We start from the raw sequence: 20,237 nt of genomic DNA on the forward strand, positions 1-20,237 counted from the left end.
AAAAACATCTGGCAACCAGATGGGTTGCTTCAGAGCTGTTTAGAGCCCAGGTACAGTAACAGTTTAAGACAAGCTTTCAAATGGGGCCTTTAGGTGCAACCTAAATGTTTACTAGTGCTACTAATAAATGTGAAACAGGATTGTTTTGTTCCCAGTGAGAGGATTACAGTGTTTCCAGCAGCCTGCAGACCTATTTGCTGTCTAACTCACTACATAAAGTGGTTTAGGATGGTTTAGTGTCTCAGGAACATGGGTGTCATTTATGTCATGTTTAAAGGATCAGAAATAATCCATTGTTTCCAGGGCAAGTTATGAGAGAGAAAGGTAATGCAAGAAAGCCAGCTGCACTTAGCCTCAACCAGATATTGGATTCTGTTTTAGCAGATTGGGATGCAGGCCTGGTGCACCACATCTACCAGGAGATCTCCGAGGAGGCGGCCGGGGCAAAGGCAGAGGGAAAACCCGCGCCTCGTTCCCTGACTGAGCAGTGGAGGTGGCCCCTCATCCTGCGCTCGTGATAGCGGCTCGTCAGCCAGTGCTAGCAGCAGCGAAGGGGGGGCTAGTCCCGGCTGCCTCTCGGCAAACTTAGGGCGGCTCGATTGGGTGGGTGAAATTGCTGGCTTGGGTTTGGCAATGAGCTGCAGCCCTGGGGGAGGAAATCGGGTAGCGCAGAGGGAGCTTGTTCCTCCTTCAAGTCTCCCTGTCCTCAGCCCCACAGCCGGAGAGCCAGCACGGCAGGCACCGCGGCACCCGAGCAGCCAGAGGAGGCAGCAAGCTCCGCGGTTCCCAGGCTGCTGTTGCTGACGCTCTGCCAGACTGCCAGGCCAGCAGGGTGCAGCAGCGCGCTGGCAAACTGTTACTGTCACAATGGGGAACGGCGCTCTGTACAGAGTAGCAGGAAACCAGATTTCTTTTTTTTTAATCTTAATATTTATTTTAAAAATACATATCTATCCCATCCACCCAGGCCCTTTTAAATTGCTGGGCCCCTGGACAATTGACCCCTTTGCCCCCCCTCCCGCCCCCGACGCTGTCGGTGGTCCTGAATGTGGACAACAGTGCGGAAGAGCCAAAAATCTGAGCAAGAGGTAACAATAAAACCTAAACACTGGTTGAAGGAAAGAGGGCTGTTTTCACATCTACCCAAAAAGCAATTGTGATCTTTATAATCAAATGAGTTGTCGGATGATATAAAGTCCGTGTGGTTTTTTTAATCAATCACAAGGGAGTAAGAGGATCATATCTTATAAGTTTTCAGAAGTACCTATGTGATTTAAACTCTTACCTACCTAAATCACTTTTGAAAATAGAAGGTAGGCTCCCAATTCACATAGGTGCTTTTGAAAATTGTATTCTAAATCAATCTAATGATTTTTAACAATTTAAACCATTCAAGTATTTCATTTTTCAGATTAATTATGGATATATTCCCCCCTGTAATCCATATTCTCTTAAATTGCTGGTTCAAAAGCATTATACTTGGCTCTGGCCTTTATCCTGAGCCTCACTCTTTCATGTAAAGGGGGACAAAGAAGAGACTAGCTGATGTCAGTTAATGGTTTGTTTTCAGAAAACATTTGTAAAGCAGCAGTGTTTAAAATCTGAACAGACTTACCTTAAAAAACAACAAAACACCTGTTACTTTGTTATATGCCTATCTCCTAGAACTGGAAGGGACCTTGAAAGGTCATTGAGTCCACCCCCTGCCTTCACTAGCAGGACCAAGTACTGATTTTGCCCCAGATCCCTAAGTGGCCCCCTCAAGGATTAAACTCACAACCCTGGGTTTAGCAGGCCAATGCTCAAACCACTGAGCTATCCCTCCCCCTGTTCTATTCCTCCCATTTAAACACATTGCATCCCTTGCCTCACCAGGGCTAGATTTACACCTTACATGCCACTAGGCACAGCATCTTCAGGGTTAACCCCCCCCCCCGGCCCCCGCCTACAGCTGACCTTCGTGTTGTCCAGAAAAAATGAAACTTTAATCCACTTTTAACTTTTAGGTTTCAGAGTAGCAGCCGTGTTAGTCTGTATCCGCAAAAAGAACAGGAGTACTTGTGGCACCTTAGAGACTAACAAATTTATTAGAGCATAAGCTTTCGTGGGCTACAGCCCACTTCTTCGGATGCATATAGAGTGAAACATATATTGAGGAGAGATATATACACACATACAGAGAGCATGAACAGGTGGGAGTTGTCTTACCAACTCTGAGAGGCCAATTAAGTAAGAGAAAAGAAAAAAGAAAAAAAACTTTTGAAGTGATAATCAAGATAGCTCAGTACAGACAGTTTGATAAGAAGTGTGAGAATACTTACAAGGGGAGATAGATTCAATGTTTGTAATGGCTCAGCCATTCCCAGTCCTTATTCAATCCTGAGTTGATTGTGTCTAGTTTGCATATCAATTCCAGCTCAGCAGTCTCTCGTTGGAGTCTGTTTTTGAAGTTTTTCTGTTGTAAGATAGCCACCCGCAGGTCTGTTATTGAATGGCCAGACAGGTTAAAGTGTTCTCCCACTGGTTTTTGAGTATTATGATTCCTGATGTCAGATTTGTGTCCATTAATTCTTTTGCGTAGAGACTGTCCCGTTTGGCCAATGTACATGGCAGAGGGGCATTGCTGGCACATGATGGCATATATCACATTGGTAGATGTGCAGGTGAATGAGCCCCTGATGGTATGGCTGATGTGATTAGGCCCTATGATGATGTCACTTGAATAGATATGTGGACAGAGTTGGCATCGGGCTTTGTTACAAGGATAGGTTCCTGGGTCAGTGTTTTTGTTCAGTGATGTGTGGTTGCTGGTGAGTATTTGCTTTAGGTTGGGGGGTTGTCTGTAAGCGAGGACAAAGAAAATAACAGAACACCACTAGCTGTCACCTTCAGCCCCCAACTAAAACCTCTCCAGCGCATCATCAGAGATCTACAACCTATCCTGAAAGATGATCCTTTACTCTCACAGATCTTGGGAGACAGACCTGTCCTCGCTTACAGACAACCCCCCAACCTAAAGCAAATACTCACCAGCAACCACACATCACTGACCCAGGAACCTATCCTTGTAACAAAGCCCGATGCCAACTCTGTCCACATATCTATTCAAGTGACATCATCATAGGGCCTAATCACATCAGCCATACCATCAGGGGCTCATTCACCTGCACATCTACCAATGTGATATATGCCATCATGTGCCAGCAATGCCCCTCTGCCATGTACATTGGCCAAATGGGACAGTCTCTACGCAAAAGAATTAATGGACACAAATCTGACATCAGGAATCATAATACTCAAAAACCAGTGGGAGAACACTTTAACCTGTCTGGCCATTCAATGACAGACCTGCGGGTGGCTATCTTACAACAGAAAAACTTCAAAAACAGACTCCAACGAGAGACTGCTGAGCTGGAATTGATATGCAAACTAGACACAATCAACTCAGGATTGAATAAGGACTGGGAATGGCTGAGCCATTACAAGCATTGAATCTATCTCCCTTTGTAAGTATTCTCACACTTCTTATCAAACTGTCTGTACTGAGCTATCTTGATTATCACTTCAAAAGTTGTTTTGTTTTTTTTTCCTCTTACTTAATTGGCCTCTCAGAGTTGGTAAGACAACTCCCACCTGTTCATGCTCTCTGTATGTGTGTATATATCTCTCCTCAATATATGTTTCACTCTATATGCATCCGAAGAAGTGGGCTGTAGCCCACGAAAGCTTATGCTCTAATAAATTTGTTAGTCTCTAAGGTGCCACAAGTACTCCTGTTCTTTTAACTTTTAGGCGCTCCTAGAACACTGGCTCCCTTAGGCATGCGCCTTCTGTGCCTAATTGGAAATCAGGCCCTGTGCCTCACTGTAAGCTTTGGCAGAGAAATCCAGGTGGTCAGAGAATTTCTATTTAATGCAGTGAATTAGAAGCAGAAACACGATGACAAAATCTGCATCCCAGCTACACACTGCAGACACAATCTCTTCTGTGGGTTGCAATATCGGACTGGGGCAGAATTTGGCTGGCAGAGTTTAATTTTAAGTTAAAGCTGCAAAGCCTGCAAATGAAATAGACGTTAGTAGTTCTTTTTGCAAAGCGATTGCTGAGATCACATTTGTTCCATGGAGCAATAGTAACACCTAGTGGCTAAACGTGCCCGTTCATTCCCTCATTTGTTTCCTCTCTCAAATAAGTGTGTGGCACAGGACTTGGCATGATTGACAGTTTTGACTTGAGAGGCCAGCACTTACATTCTCTAGGGATTTGCCTCTTTTCCTTCCGCCCTGTTCTGTTTTCTGTTAGAAGTGGTAGGTGAAATATGAAACTTCATTCCTCTCTCCCCCCCAATGCTCCTTTCACATTTCTGGCTAACGTGGGAGGTTTCAGTCCATCTAGGTCTGTAAGTGGGTGGGCCGTGCTCTGCGTGGCCCACCCACTTACAGCTGAGAGAATTCCAATCTCCTCAAGGAATCCATAATTTTAAAGGATCAACCTGATCATCTGGTGGAGGTTGGTGACCTTGGTGCATTTGATAATGGCGTGTTAACTTGCCTGTGTTAAGGCAGTGCAACCTGATATGTTCCAAGAAGTAACATTTGTGAAGATCAGTAAGCTGTGGTGTACACGGTTATTGACCATAGCCTTCTGGGGCAGCTAATTCATCAAAAAGGCTCCCCTGACAAACTGGCATTTAAGAGGAAAATAACCTTAAATTTTTACTGTGTTAGCGGAGGCGCTGCTTGGAAAGTGTTTTTAACCCCCTCTGCCCCCTCCTCCCAAAAGTTGGAATTTTTTTTACAATATATATATATATAAAATTTCAGCCAAAACACAGTTTTGGAAATACAGCCATGATGCCTCATAGGAGTTGTAGCTCAGCTGCCTCATGTGCCCATTCTCTTCTGCGGACTGGACAGATTGCATCTACCATGATGCACAATGGTCTCCCTTCTTGGTCAGCTGCATGGTGCACCATTGGAGATGAAGTCTGGTTGGGGAACCTAGCCTGAAGAAGAGAATGGGAAAATGAGACAAGGTGGCGACATTTCCAAAGCAAAATATTTTGGTTTTTGATTGTTCTCCAAAAGTTCAAGGTTTTAGTGGAAATCAGATCAGGTTTATTAACAATCTCCCATCAAAAGACAGTTTTGGTGGGAAATTGTCAGCTAGTCCTAGTTAAGCAGTTCCTCATGGTCTGATTCTATGACCCTGGATTGTGATTTCACTAGTGTAAATCCAGCATAACGCCATTGATTTCAATGGTACAATACTGGTGTGAGAGGAGACTCGGGAGCTATGAGACCAGGGAGAAAAAAGGGCTTGGTCACGAGAGGGCTGTGCATTTCCTGGAAGGTGTTGAGGAACCTCAGCTTCCTCTATGGCTCATAGCACGTCACAGGATTGGGCTAAAAGTCAGCAGCATTGGTCAGTATACTTTATTTTATAAGCAGCAGAACTACAAAATGCTGCACATGTTAAACAAAGCAACTAGCATGTGAACAATAGAACCAGGCAAAATTTAGTGACCCTGATACATAAAGCTTCATGCAACCTCTTCCATTAGAGCCGCATGGTTTTGTTTTGAGTTTTGGATTTGAATCAAAAATCTCAGAGTGAAACACTGACAGCTCTGAAGTTTACCTCCCCCCCCCCCAGCCTGAGAGCGCCCAAGTTTACTAAACTGACAATGTACCATGATGGTTATTTATTCGGGGGGTGGAAATCCCAAATGACTGCACTGAAGTTAAGGAAAAAAAATTCTATTAACATCAGTTGGACCAGGGCTTAGTCCTACGGCTTTTGCTTGCGAAATGGATTGCTGGCAGGAAGGAGGGTTTGTCTTGTAGATTGGAAGGTTTTGTTTGTTTGTTTTCTTGAGTTATCATTGTATCACTTCGGTATTTAGCACCAAACAAGAGTTTCTAAATCCTGCATGCCTTCCATACATCACACTTCCACTAAGCTACCTGGGCCTAGTTGCATCCCTTCTTGGGTGTTCCAGTCATCTTAAACTATTCCATTGAAGACAAAAGAGGGACACCAGCAATTAATATGGCTCAGAGTCCAAAGCCAAGTTATCTTCCTTCCCTCCTTCCTTTTTTCGCTATTACGATCAACAGTTCCACCAAATTAATGCTGAGCAGCAAAAGGAGACACTTTCCCCTACCCCCTCCACAACTCAGCTTTCATTTAAAAAGCACATTTCTAACCTTTTTCATAACATAGAGCTTTCAAAACAACTATGTAGCTATGGATAAAAGTTTCTTATTTTTCCCTAAAATCACCAGGGAGATCATATCAGCTCCTTAGAAGTAAGAAAGGGAAAACACAACGGGAACAACAGGCACTTACTAGCTGAAAACAAGAAGGCTGCAGCAAATAATCAACTACAAAATGACTACTTTAGAGTGACAGCTGTGTGTGTGTGTGTCTTTGTATCTAATTTAGAGAGCTAGCCACACCCCCTTCCTGCTGTGAAAGGTGTTCTGGGAAAAAAAGTCATGTAAGGCTACGTCTATACTTACTTCCTGGTCCGGATGTAAGCGATCGATCTTCTGGGATCGATTTATCGCGTCTTGTCTAGACGCGATAAATCGATCCCGGATCGATCCCGGAAGTGCTCGCCGTCGATGCCGGTACTCCAGCTCAGCGAGAGGAGTACGCGGCATCGACGGGGGAGCCTGCCTGCCGCGTCTGGACCCGCGGTAAGTTCGGACTAAGGTACTTCCAATTCAGCTACGTTATTAACGTAGCTGAATTTGCGTACCTTAGTCCGAAGTGGGGGGTTAGTGTGGACCAGGCCTAAGAGTATACCCTACAGTAGGAAGATTTAGGAGGAGCTGGGCTGTTACTAATGAAAGTGCTGCTGTGATCAGGTTTATATTGTTACTGTATCCTACAACTAACTTGGGTTATAGCTGTTTAGATTTAGCCTTTGGGGCCTACAAAGTCCATCGTTATAGGTATCTCAATTTTTGTAGTGTTCCCTTTCTGATGCTGTACTCACCCTCCCCCCCGCCCCAACTCGTAGCTGCATGGGGGCCGCTACCTGAGCTAGGAACACCATAAGCTTCTTGTTTGCTATCAGCTGGCTAATTAGCTGAGGTGCTAATGTGGTTTCCAAACATGAGTGGGACAATTTGGTTGACGGCAGTCAGCAAAAAGGATACAAAAGGAGGGACCATGGCTTCCTAACTCTACCCTTATCCCCTTCAAAGGCAACAATAGTACTTTTGGAGGAGGAGAAAATGGAGATGTCGTGGAAAGCAGGCAAATCAGTACAGTATCTAGATACCTCCCAACCTCAGCGGAAAAGAAGAAAGAGAAAATATGAGTGATAAGACACCAAAATGGGGATCAGTGCAGAGCAGCAATAGGCAAAGAGAGATGGGAGGACCAGGCAGAAACAATGGAATGCCAAGGGGATGGAGAAATAAGAATTTGGAGATCAAAGGGTATTTCAAGAACAGAAAAAAAGGAAAACAAGGCAAAGTATCATGGAAAGTGTAGACAAAAGAGAAGGGTTAAATAACAAAGACAAAGTAAATAAATTAAATAATAAATTATTGGAGATATCCTATCTCCTAGAGCTGGAAGGGACCTTGAAAGGTCATCGAGTCCAGCCCCCTGCCTTCACTAGCAGGACCAAGTACTGATTTTGCCCCAGATCCCTAAGTGGCCCCCTCAAGGATTGAACTCACAACCCTGGGTTTAGCAGGCCAATGCTCAAACCACTGAGCTATCCCTCCCCCCAAGCATGAGAATCACAGAATTGTAGGACTGGAGGGGCCCTCGAGAGGTCATCTAGTCCAGTCCCCTGCACTCATGGCAAGACTAAGGCCATGTCTTACCGGTAGATCTGCGCTGCTGTGATCGATGCAGCAGTGTTGATTTAGTGGGTCTGGTGAAGACCCACTAAGTCGATGGCAGAGCGCTCTCCCATCAACTCCAGTACTCAGCTCCCCAAGAAGAGTAAGCCAAGTCGGCGGGAGAGCGTCTCCCATTGACACAGCGCAGTGTAGACACCACTATAAGTCAACCTAATCTACGTCGACTTCAGTTACATTATTCATGTAACTGAAGTAGCGTAACTTGGGTCGATTTACCGCGGTAGTGTAGACCAGCACTAAGTATTATGTAGACCATCCCTGACAGGTGTTTGCCTAACCTGCTCTTAAAAATCTCCAATGATGGAGATTCCACAACCTCCCTAGGCAATTTATTCCAGTGCTTAACCACCCTGACACTTAGGAAGCTTTTCCTAATGTCCAACCTAAACCGCCCTTGCTGCAGTTTAAGCCCGTTGCTTCTTGTCCTATCCTCAGATGTTAAGGAGACCAATTTTTCTCCCTCCTCCTTATAACAATCTTTTATGTACTTGAAGGGAGATGATGCTTCTGAAAGAGAGAAAAAAGAAACTGAGGCAAGGAGGATTAGGAAAATGAGAGACAAAATGGCATACAGAAGAGCAGAATAAACCAGAGAAGAGAAGAAGGGGAGAAAGTAATGCAAGAAGGGGAAAAGGTAAGAAAAGATGGTAACTTGTCGGTTATATCAGGAATATAAAAGAACTTGATTCAGTTATATATTAACACCCAATACTAAAAGTGTAGAATACATATATATGTGTGTATATTCTCGCAGAATGGGTTTTATTTTATAGTTCACCTCCATCTAAGAGGAGGGATGGTATCATGGGTAAAGTACAGGACTGGGAACCAGGAGTGAGAGCCTTTACTCTGCCTCTAAGAGGCTTAGCACAAAACTCACAACTGTCGGAGGGAGACTAATGTTGATTTACTCCCTCTTGGCCATGGACTGCTCTGAGGGTCTAAGTTATGGCAACCTTCTATGACTACCCTGTGGGCTGCAGCACTGCCTAGACTCTCCACACTGCTGCATGCTATCACCCTGGTGCTGAGCCCTGCCCTAGCCTGCTCCCTAAGCTGGGGTTTGTGAGGGGGTCCTCAGGAGAAAGACAGCTGTCTTCCACAGTTCCTACATGCAGGGAATCTTCCTCTCCAGCAGCCAGAACTGGGATTTTAGGATCCTTTTATGCTGCTCCAGCCCTTCTACCCTGCATAAAGGGGCTAGAGCAACGGTGCAGAGTTCTGTTCTCTGGCTGGGCTGTAGAATCCCTGCCCTTCCTTGGATGAGTCATTTAGGCCAAAACTTTGCAAATTTGGGGGTCTTAACTAAGGCATTTACTAGCTTAAGCCATCCATTTAGGTACCTAAATATGGATGTAAGGGCTTAACTTTTAGGTCCCCAAGTTTGAAAATGTTGCCTTAACCTCTTTTTGCTTTGCCTTGCCCCTTGAAAAATGGGGATAATAATACTCTTAACTCTCCAGGAGCTTGGTTCATTTGTAAATTGAGTTGAATGCCTCATCCAGAAATGCTTTCAAAGTTTAATGTAAGGATCCTGCCTGGCTAAGGATCCTTTTGCCTATTTTTTTTTTTCATATTGTATATGTGAGCTTTGCATTTCTGTGCGGGTAGCGATACAAGCAAGCATGTAGAGCTCTGCATTTTGAAACATTATGAGGTATGTCCTGGAAATTAAAAGAAAAGAAAAGAAAAGAAAGAGAGCTATTAAAAAAAAAAAAGTTACTTTTACTGCAGACTGATGATTGCATAATATTAAGTGGTATGCTAGTCAATTTTTCTTCAGTAATTTGAAATCCTACATCTCTTTCCCCCTTGGCTTGTCTAGTTCTGTCGTCTTGAGCTATACTATACTTTACTGAAATGCTACATTTTTAGTTTTCATTTTAATTAGCACAGCTCCAGCTTTAGATGGATTACTACAATTACTCTCTCTTTTTCCCTTCTAAGTTCAGAAGTATTATCTGTCACTTGTAAGAACATAAAGAATTGAATTGGAAGCATTCCAAATTCTTACTTTAACTGTTCAAAGATTAAATGGAGTCCTCGGTCATGAAATCTTTAATTTGAACTGGTCCTTTCAATTCCCAGTTCTTAAATTCACTATTTTTACATCCAGGGATTTCCTATTATCCAAATATGTATAGAGGCATGTTATTTTTCTAAATACATATGTATGTATGTTGTGTAGACATCATCAGTGGATTATCCTTAACCTCCTTTGGTTGATATTTTCAGTTTAATTGCATTAAATTTTAAAGCTGAATGGTATCTGCCTAGTTCTGTTTAATAGCTAACAAAGTCTTAATGATGAATGCAGTGTTGTTGTAGCTGTGTATGTCCCAGGATATTAGAGAGACAAGGTGGGTGAGGTAATATCTTTTAATGGACCAACTTCTGTTGGTGCGAGAGACAAGTTTTTGAGCGCCACAGAGCTCTTTTTTAGCCAGACCTGAAGAAGAGCGCTGTGTGGCTCGAAAGCTCGTCTCTCTCACCAACAGAAGTTGGTTCATTAAAAGATATTCCCTCCCCCACCTCGTCGCTCTAAAGTTTTAATTAAGCTGCTGTCTTCTGTGTGTATATATATCAGTCTCCAATAAATGTTATTGGGATTATACAAAATGACAGATTTATTAAGTAGGTTCGTTCATAGAAATTTGTGTCTTAGCTGCTGCAGGCAAATGCGATGGTGTGTCGGTTAAGGTGACCCCATATCTAACACAAAACCTAAAAATCAAGGAAATAAAAAGTTGAGACTTCCCACACAACTTGTACATACCCTATGCTCCTCCACACTATACACCACACACAAAAAAAAAAAACCATGCCACAATCTTAACTTTGCCTTTGGAAATGGAGAGAATAGGGAGATGGAGAGGAGGATCTGCAATTCTGCAGAGAGAAATCCTGGAAGCAATCAGTTTGGGGACAGGATGCTCAGACTAAGGTTTGCTTGGTGTTCCTTAAATCAAGAAAAAATAAAAAACAGAACCCCAAGGGGCAGGTCAGTAGGTGGGGAAAATGTCTTGGACCGGGGTGGGCAATAATTTTTGCACAGGGGCCGCTCCACAAATTTTGGTAAGTTGTCATGGGCCGCACATTTCTACTATATTAATGGAGGAGGTGCGGGGTCTGGGAGGGAGTTTGGGTGCAGGAGGGGGCTCCAGGCTGGTGCAGAGTGTTGGGGTCCAGGAGAGGGTGAAGGTGTGGCCTCTGGGAGGGAGTTTGGTGCAGGAGGGGGCTCCGGGCTGGGGCAGGGGATTTGGGTGCAGGAGGGGATTCTGACCTGGGGCAGCGGGTTGGGGTGCGGGAGGGGGTGCGAGGTGCAGGCTCTGGCTGTGAGGCACTTACTACAGGTGGCTCCCAGCTGGCGGTGCAGCAGGGCTGATGCAGGCTGCCTGCCTGCCGTGGCCCCACGCCGCTCCCAGAAGCGGCTGGCTGCTGCTGGCACGTCTCTGCGCGCCCCTTGGGGGGAGGAGGGCAGCGGGTCTCTGTGCACTGCCCCTGCCTTCAAGCAGCGCCCCCGCAGCTCCCATTGGCCGGTTTCTGGCTAATGGGAGCATGAGGATGGGGCGGGGCAGTGCACGGAGCCGCCTCCCCCCCGCCAGGGGTGCACAGAGCTGTGCCAACAGCAGCCAGCCGCTTCTGGGAGTGGCGTGGGGCCACGGCAGGCAGGCAGCCTGAGCACCCCGCTGTGCTGCGGGACTTTTAGCAGCCCGGAGATTGCGAGGGGGCAAAGGAGGCCGGACAGAAATGTTAGTCACGGTGGGCCGGATCTGGCCTGCAGGCTGTATTTTGCCCACCCCTGTTCTGGACCCTGACCAATTGTGTAGGCTGTGTTTGAGAGCAGGGTGGGGATTAACTGAACAGTAATCAAGGTGTTACTAATACTGTATATGTAACTTGAGAAATACCTGGCTCCAGTTGTGTTATAATAGGTGTAGTACTTAATACCTCCAATGACTCTTACTGTATTTGGCACCTCAATTGTCATTTTATCGCTTCCATGTATTATCTGGATAGTGTTAAAGAAAGGGAGGTTTATAATATGGAAGCTGGAGAGCCAGATAGTGAGATATGATGCGCACAGCATTAAACAGGGATTAGTTAAATGCCTGCTCTACAAAGGGTCAATGCAGTCAAATGCATATAAAGGTAAATTAATAAATCTGGAAAAATATTCTTTTAAAAAAATCTCCAAAGCGTTCAGCCTAATGCACAGCTGTAGTGAAAAAACTGAACAGGATGCTGGATTGCATTACTCGTAGGAACAGACTATAAATCAAATGAGGTGGTATTATTCCATAAGACACTGGTGAGCTCTCATTCAGAGTACTGTGTATGGGACCAACCGCTGTGTCTTAGAGGGTTACAATTGCCCTTAAGGGGATAAAGCAGAGAGAATGAGAATAATACCAGGTCTTTCAGCTGTAAGTTATGAAGCTAGACTGGGGAGATTTGGCATATTCTTGTTTGAAATGAAATCTTGCTGTGACTCAGCCAGTGGTTTTAGAATAACGAAGAGGATTAATCAGGATTAATCAAATTGATTCAGACGAAGGCCATGAAAACAAGAGAGCTTAATTTGAAAATTAGGAGCATGGGAAAGGAGGTGGGGGGAGAAGCTCTGGCTAAACGGTTTCAAAATCCATATGGAATAAGTTACCAAAAAGGTCCTGTGAATGAAGGAGCACAAATGTCTTAGGCCTCAGCTAGATAGAATTGCACGGGGAATGGGAGCATGATATTTGACTAGCGGCTGGCTGTGTTTGTCAAGAACACACACGAATGCTCATAGCCACTGTGTGGGGGATGGAGGCTGGGTGTTTGACAGCAGGAGATGGAGAGAAAACGGGGATGGCTGGAGCCTAGGACATATGGTAGAAGGAAGATAGGCTCATCTATGTGGGATTGGAGTCTGCCGTAGGAAAGGACCAGCTGGCAAATGGGTAGTGCTGTGGGAGGAAACCAGCTTTCAGGGAAGACAGGAAGGAACGTCAGGAACTGAGGGGAGGAAGGAGGGAAAGAGCCTGTGGGTAGGTGAAGGAGTTCGGTGCTGGAGTCTTTGAGGGACAGGTGGCTGGTCTCCATACTTCCCTCATTCAAATCCCTGCCCAATAACAACAAAACTACTTCTGCAAGGCCCACAAAGAGAAAACATTAATGATTAAAACTGGGACTTTCAAGGAGCCTACAGGAGTTAGACACTCAGCTTCCAAATGAATTTGTGTGCCGAATTCCCTTTGGCCCCTTTGACAGTCCCAGTCTAATGCATTATCTATGTATTTCCTTAAGATTTTCTAAGGCACTTTGTCTTATTTGTACATCTTCTAGACTGTCCATGCCTTGGAGAGTTTACAAGTTTCGTGGTTGTGCCTTGCACAACACTAACCACATGGTCAGAACTTCACAATTAAATAATAATATTATTTAATGAATAACTGATGACAGGGCATGTGGTTCTTATCTGGGATATGTAATAAAGTATAAAGCCAAAGGCCAAATCCATTGGCACTAGAGAATTCAGATTATTTCTAATTGCTGCACTCTGGGAAAAGTTATCCCATTTGGAAAATGGTATAAATGATTCTTTGCATGGCACAAAAATACTAAGACGTCATATAAATTCAACTGCACACCGATATTGTCCTAAAAAATCACATGGGTTGGCTGTTAACAAACATCCCCTTGATCTCTTGAGCCAGCCAGTATTCCATTTGCTGAATTACGCTTCAGCATGAATCTTGTTGTCCAGTTTTTTACCTTTACTATTGGTAGCTCTCGCACAGGTGTACTTTTTGAAGTGAAAATGGCTGAGAACATAAAAATTGGATGGCAACAGATGGCGAATCCCAGTGAAGATTGAACCTGGTAATATTCTAAAAAAATAAAATAAAAAGAAGTTCTCATCCATGCTTGTAGATGTTTCCTTTGCTTCACACTGACTCAATAGACATTCTAGGCTTCAAAGTGACACATGGACAGAGTGACAATCCTGTTGTATAGATTGCTCAGATAGAAGGCCTGACATGAAACTCTTCATTCAAGCAGAACTCCCCAATGAGGTCAATAAGAGTTTTGCCTGAGTAATGACTTCAAGATCAAGCCCACAATATGCTATGTACACTAAGAGTAGTAGGAAATAACACACTACACTAAGTGCACTGTAATAACCCTGGTAATCTTGCAGCCTAATTTACCATAGAGATCTTACTAAGATCTTATTGCTATCAAACCTTCATCTATCTACTTTAACTGTTAGATGATACTTGAGTGGACCATTTTTGTCATTTAATGATATCATCTGGAAGGGCTTTATTCCAAGCATTCTCGTTTTTAGATTGGCTTCTTATCTGACTTCTTTCTAACTTCAAAAGGACGCTTCATAATTCTAAATCTCCATAAGGTTTTATCAAGGCTGTTTTTTGCTTTGCTCTCTTTCTAGTATCTACATGGAAAAACTCACTGACGCGATCCAAGGGGCAGCCGCTATAAAGCTTATTCACAATGCTTTCCATGGTCTCCAGCGAAATTCAGCTGACCCCCAAGTAGTTAGTGACTTTTACAATCATAGGAAAGATAGAAAAGATCTGTGTGTAACTCCTGAAATTCTGGGGCCATATTCTGCTCTCATGGCATTGTAAATGAGGAATAACCTCACTGAAGTCAATAGACTTGGAGGGGACAATGAGTTCAGAATCTGGCCTTTTCTTCCATTCTGTTCTGACTGTTCTTCTCTCAGTCTTCTGTACTATTTTTTCCAGTATGCATCACCCTCCTCTTCTTGAACAGAAGTAGTTAAATATTTCAAAAAATATATATGTAGCCCTGGTTGCATAAGCATCTGTTTCATCTATATGTTTAATACTCTTTTCAAAAATGTGTAGCTTTATCTCTTGTAATATAGTGTGTCTGGTTTGTAAGAACAGGGCTGTTCATATTTCAGGGCTTCTCTCCTCAAAGTTAGTCTCCCTGATAAATGGAATGAATTATATTTTTGTTGGCTGTCTGCATTGCTTCCATCACTGTGTTTCCAATTTATCAACATAGTTTTGAGAAATTGTTAGGATATGTAGCACTCGTCAGCACCACGGGGAGAAAAAATATTAATTTATTACTGCTATTGTGTGTGATTACATTACGCATATCCAAAGGACTAAACATGAAATGTCATATTTAATTCTCCCCATACAGTAGATGATATTACTCTTTCTCCTTCTTTCCAAAAACATCCTGGAAGCTAATTCTTCAGTCTCATCTTAGATCAGCCACACAGCAAAGAGGGCAAGTATAATTTAAAGTTTAGTGCAAGAATAATAGGAGTCAGGCCATCCAAGTTCTACTCTTCGTTCTGCCTCTAACTCTTGGTGACCTTGGGCAAAGTCACTTGACTTCTCTGTCTCAGTTTCTCAATCGGAAAAATTGAGATAATATTAGCTTACTGCAGAGGGCTAATGTCATAATTTGCCAGACTCCTGCCTTCTGGAATACTTATCATGGCACAGCAAGGAGAGGGGATGTCCTAAGGTCCTGTACTAAGACCAGTGTTTAATATATTCGTTCATGATCTTGAAAAGTCAGTGAAGACTGAAGTGGCCAAATATGCAGATGACAAAAAATTGTTTAGTATAGTAAAGACTAGAAGACTGTGAGGAACTCCACAGGGATCTAACAAAGCTAGATGAGTGGGCAACACAATGGCAGATGAAGTTCAGTGTTGACAAGTGCACGTTGGAAGGAACTATTTATCCACATCGCTGATGTCTGACTACTTGGAAAAGAGAATTAAGTTTATTTGTGACTAGTGGAATGAAAACACCTACTCATAGCATAGCGCTGATGTGAAAAAGACAAGGTAAATGTTAGGATGTATAAACAATGGAATATAAAATAATGAGATGATCGTTCATTTATATAAAGCAACAAAACACCTCCACCCTGAATACTGTGTTGTTTGATTTGGGAATGACCAGAACTGTCTACAGCTGCTAAATGTCTATAGCTGGTATAAATGAAAGGACAGTCAGGCCCTGGAAACTTCAAATTCAAGAGCAGTCAATCTGGTATCTTTCGTGAACAGTAAAGCCAGTTTTTTTAAATGGTTGTTAACTTGTTTCTAGCAACCTAAATAGTTTACCTGTGGCCAATACACCTCTTCTATCAAAACATAAACTTCCAAAGCCACCTTGAGGACTTGCTCATTCATGGAAAGAGTTAATTATGGCAGCCAAGAGTAATGTATGGTGATTCTGATGGGTTGCAAAAAACAATCTTGCCCATGTATCCACCATTAAGCTAATGTTCCCAAGTTTAGTTCTCTGGACAGCATTGTTTCAATTGATCATAAGAAATTCAGGAGTAGATGCTAAGCAGATACTGACTTCAGTCTGCAGTATGATTTATTGACCTGAAAAAATACTAACCAAATCAGTGCCAAAGTCTATATGTAATACATTTTTAAGATCAGAAGGGACCATGATGATCTAGTCTTCACTCAGTGATTCCTGCATCAAGCCCATAACTTCTGGTTGAACTAGAGCAGATTTTTTAGAAAAACAACCAGTCTTGAATTTAAAGATTTCAAGTGACAGAATACGCAACATCCCTAGGTAAATTATTCCAATGTTTAATTACATTCAGTGTTAAAAACATATGCTTTATTTGTACTCTGAATTTGTCCAATTTCAGTTTCCAGCCATTGGATATTTACCTTCAGGTATAAAGAATCTTAATATTAATGAGCGAGAAGTATGCAATACAGCACTGCAGTATTATAAGGAAGTTTAGTACAGTAACACAGCAGGTAATCTTATTTTAAAAGAATGGGAACACAGAAACAGCCACACCCAATGAGACCAGTCATCTTTCTAGTTCAGTATCCTCTCTGACAGGGGCTGGTATCACGTAGTTCAAACAAAGGTGGCTGGATTCCTGTAGTGGACACCTATGGAACAATTTACCCATAACAGAAGTTTCTTCCTAATTGTAGAGAGACAAGGCAGGGGAGGTAATATATTTTATTGGAGCCACTGCTATTTGGTGAAAGAGACAAGCTTTCGAGCTCCAGAGTGCTCGTCTTCTCTCAGTCCTGGTCCTGAAAGGAAACCTGCGCAACACCTTCAAATAGGGTGACCAGACAGCAAATGTGAAAAATCGGGACAGGGGGTGAGGAATAATAGGAGCCTATATAAGAAAAAGACCCAAAAATCGGGACTGTCCCTATAAAATCGGGACATATGGTCACCCTACCTTCAAAAGGCGAGCCTAGGAGCTTAAGTATATAACTCTGCTAGAGACCAGAAATCATGGACCCTGGTTTTAGGTCTCATTACAACAATCTGTAACCCACTAACTCTCCTGTGCCCTATGACTGCAGGGGTATCAATTGTCCACTTCATTTTGAACGGTTTCTTGCAACATGTGTCAACTCCTTATGCTTAACAATCTCTTCCACCTTGTTTTTAGCTGTCACGCTCTGAGTACCCTGTCCAGACCTGAAGAAGAGCGCTGTGGATTTTGAAAGCTTGTCTCTCTCACCAACAGAATTTGGTCCAATAAAAGATATTATCTCACCCACCACATAACTCTCACCTCCTGAGACCAACAGAGGTACAGCATTCCTCATTCCACACAGTTAGTGGCCGGTTTATGACCTGAAACATTAGTTTATAACTTGGGTAGTTGTGCTGCTGAGTTTATGCTGGGAATTGAGAGGGGGTAAATATCCCTAATATACATCCACAGAAATGCTGAAGTCATTGGGACACTTGGGTGTAAGCATTATGCTCTGTTAGTACACATTTGCAGCATTTGATTTTGGCTGTAAGGTTTTCGGGACAGAGACCTCTTGTTCATGTCTACACAAATAATAAATACTCAGAAGCGATGCTATTTAGTACCAGATTCTTAGTCTTAACACAAAGACCAGTTCCACTGTGCTGCAGCTGAGGTAGATTTCAACAGGCAATATTTTGAGGCTTTTCTTCAACCAGTGGAAGGAAGTTTATTGAGACTCGCATTCAACAGCCTTGCCAATGTGCAATAAAATTGTAAGGTGCTTGATCAGAAGCAAATCATGAAGGTGCTTCACAAAAATCTCTATTTTAAACAGGAAAGGACTGTAGAGAAGAAACATTCCAAGTTTCTCAGGCACTTAGATTTTGAAGTAGTGCTTCCCTACCCCAAAAGACAGGCACGGTACAAATGAGCATATCCACCTGAAAAAAACTTACAGCTGGCCATTAATCTCACAATTTTTTGAAGTGTGGATGGAGGGCGTCTAACACCCTGGGACTAGGGCACCTGAGCCACTGAAAATGAGACAGCAGGTCTGGATAAAAGCTGGGTTCTCCCAAGCTCTCAAATCTTGCTTCCTACATGGAGACCAAGTTGAACTACTCCAACTTCACCTAAAAAGCCCAGATCCCAAGGCATCCTGATTCAACAGTGCTGCAAAAACCTTGTTTGATCCCCTGCCTCTGGCAGGTTCCTTGCACCATGATTCATGGGGATTTGGATTATCCTGGTGTGGACAAGGAAAATAATGTTATGGTGGGTGTGTGGGGGGGAGAGGGCTTGCATTCAGAAATTAGCTGGATCCAGCAGGGTACAGATACCAAATCTGAGATCTTGCAGTTTCCTTGTATCCGGGTGTGCTTGGGGTCCTGACCTCTCTGGAGGAATATTAGAAGCAACACTTGCTCTGTACTCTGAGGGCACAAGCTGGGTTTTCAGCTAAAACTTGGCAGGATCCAGGTTCCGAATCAAAGGGATGTGTTTGTTTTTTGCTCTGCTGGGGAGCGTTAGAGTCCAGATGATTAAAGTACAGGACTGGCTACCCTATTCTTCGCTCAGACAGAAGTTTGGACGAAGGACTGTGACCACACATTGTTGGTATCAAGGTGCCAGACCCAGAGTTTTGTGGTTTGGGGTGTGTGTGTGTGCCCATGCACTTGTTCTCTGTTTAAGCATCAGAATTTGGGTACTTGGGGACACAAATTGGCCGGATCTGTGTTTTTGTGATACTGTTGCCGGGGGCGGGGGGGGTAGGTTTTTTGATGCAACAGGGCTAGCTGGGCTTGTTCTCCGTTTAGGCAGTGAAAATGTGAGGGGTTGGGTACAAAAATAATCAGGTCCAAACAGGGGTGAAAGTAACTTAAAGGACTTACCGGTACTCCAGAGTCCTGCAGAGGGGGGCGGGGCCTCAACTGGAAGAGGCGTGGCCTCTACCAGAAGAGGTGGGGCCTTTAAATCCTGGGGCTTTTAAATCAGGATTTAAAGGGCTCGGGGATCCGGCTGAAGCTAGGAGCCCCGGGCCCTTTAAATCACCCCCGGAGCTACCAGTTGCAGAGGCAGCTGGGAGCCCTGGGGTTTGGGCAGGGGTGAAAGTAATTTACATTTCTTACCCATATGGTCCAATCGCAAGCAAGCAACCTACCTCTCCTACGTACTTCATGGATCCCTCCCATTGCATGACATAGATATAGGAAATAAAGCTGCTACTACTACTAAAAATACTGTCTGTAATAAAACTTTAATATTGGAATAAGCCTGAAAAAGTGAAAACTCACTGTCACATTTTTCTCCATGTCTTCCCTCCTTCTCCAGCCAGGCTGCTGACGCTAGGCCGTGCTTTCCCCCTTCCTGGCACTCAGCAGCAGCTGCACGGACTCCCCTCTAGCTTGCAGCAGGGAGCAAGGAGACTGGCTGAGGGAGGGAGAAGCCTGCCTCCTGCATGAGAACAGTTTAAACTCAGCTGTTCCCTGAGCGGTTCAGCCCCCGGGGTTAGGAGCTGTTTCTGGCATCCTTGTTAATTTCACTCACAGTTGTTGCGGGGGCGAGGGTGTGTGTGACCATGGCAGGGGCAGTTCTTTTCTGCCCCCGGGATGAGGGGATCTCCAATACTAATATACACAACAAATACAAGCATTTGGCTGCACAGCTTAAATCCAGAGCTAATAAAAGCAGGTGGAAGGGGAAAACTCACTGTCACCTTGGTTTCTCGTCTCCTCCCTCCTCCTCCAGCCAGGCTGCAGACAGTAAGGCTCTGCGTTCCTCCCCCACCCCCCACTCAGCAGGGGATCTCCTCTAGGCTCTAGCTTGCAGTGAGCAGGGAGACTGGCTGAGAGATGCCTGCTGCTGCTGCCTGCATAAGAATAGTTAAACTCAGCTGTTCCCTGAGCGGTTCAGCCCCCGGGGTTAGGAGCCGTTTCTGGCATCCTTGTTAATTTCACTCCCAGTTGTTGTTGGGGGGGGGGGGGAGGTGTGTGTGACCATGGTAGGGGCAGTTCTTTTCTGCCCCCTGGATGAGGGGATCTCCAATACTACTATAATACAATAGTAGGGGCCAGT

Source organism: Emys orbicularis, chromosome 17, assembly GCF_028017835.1.
Source record: "Emys orbicularis isolate rEmyOrb1 chromosome 17, rEmyOrb1.hap1, whole genome shotgun sequence".
Taxonomy (NCBI): Eukaryota; Metazoa; Chordata; order Testudines; family Emydidae; genus Emys; species Emys orbicularis.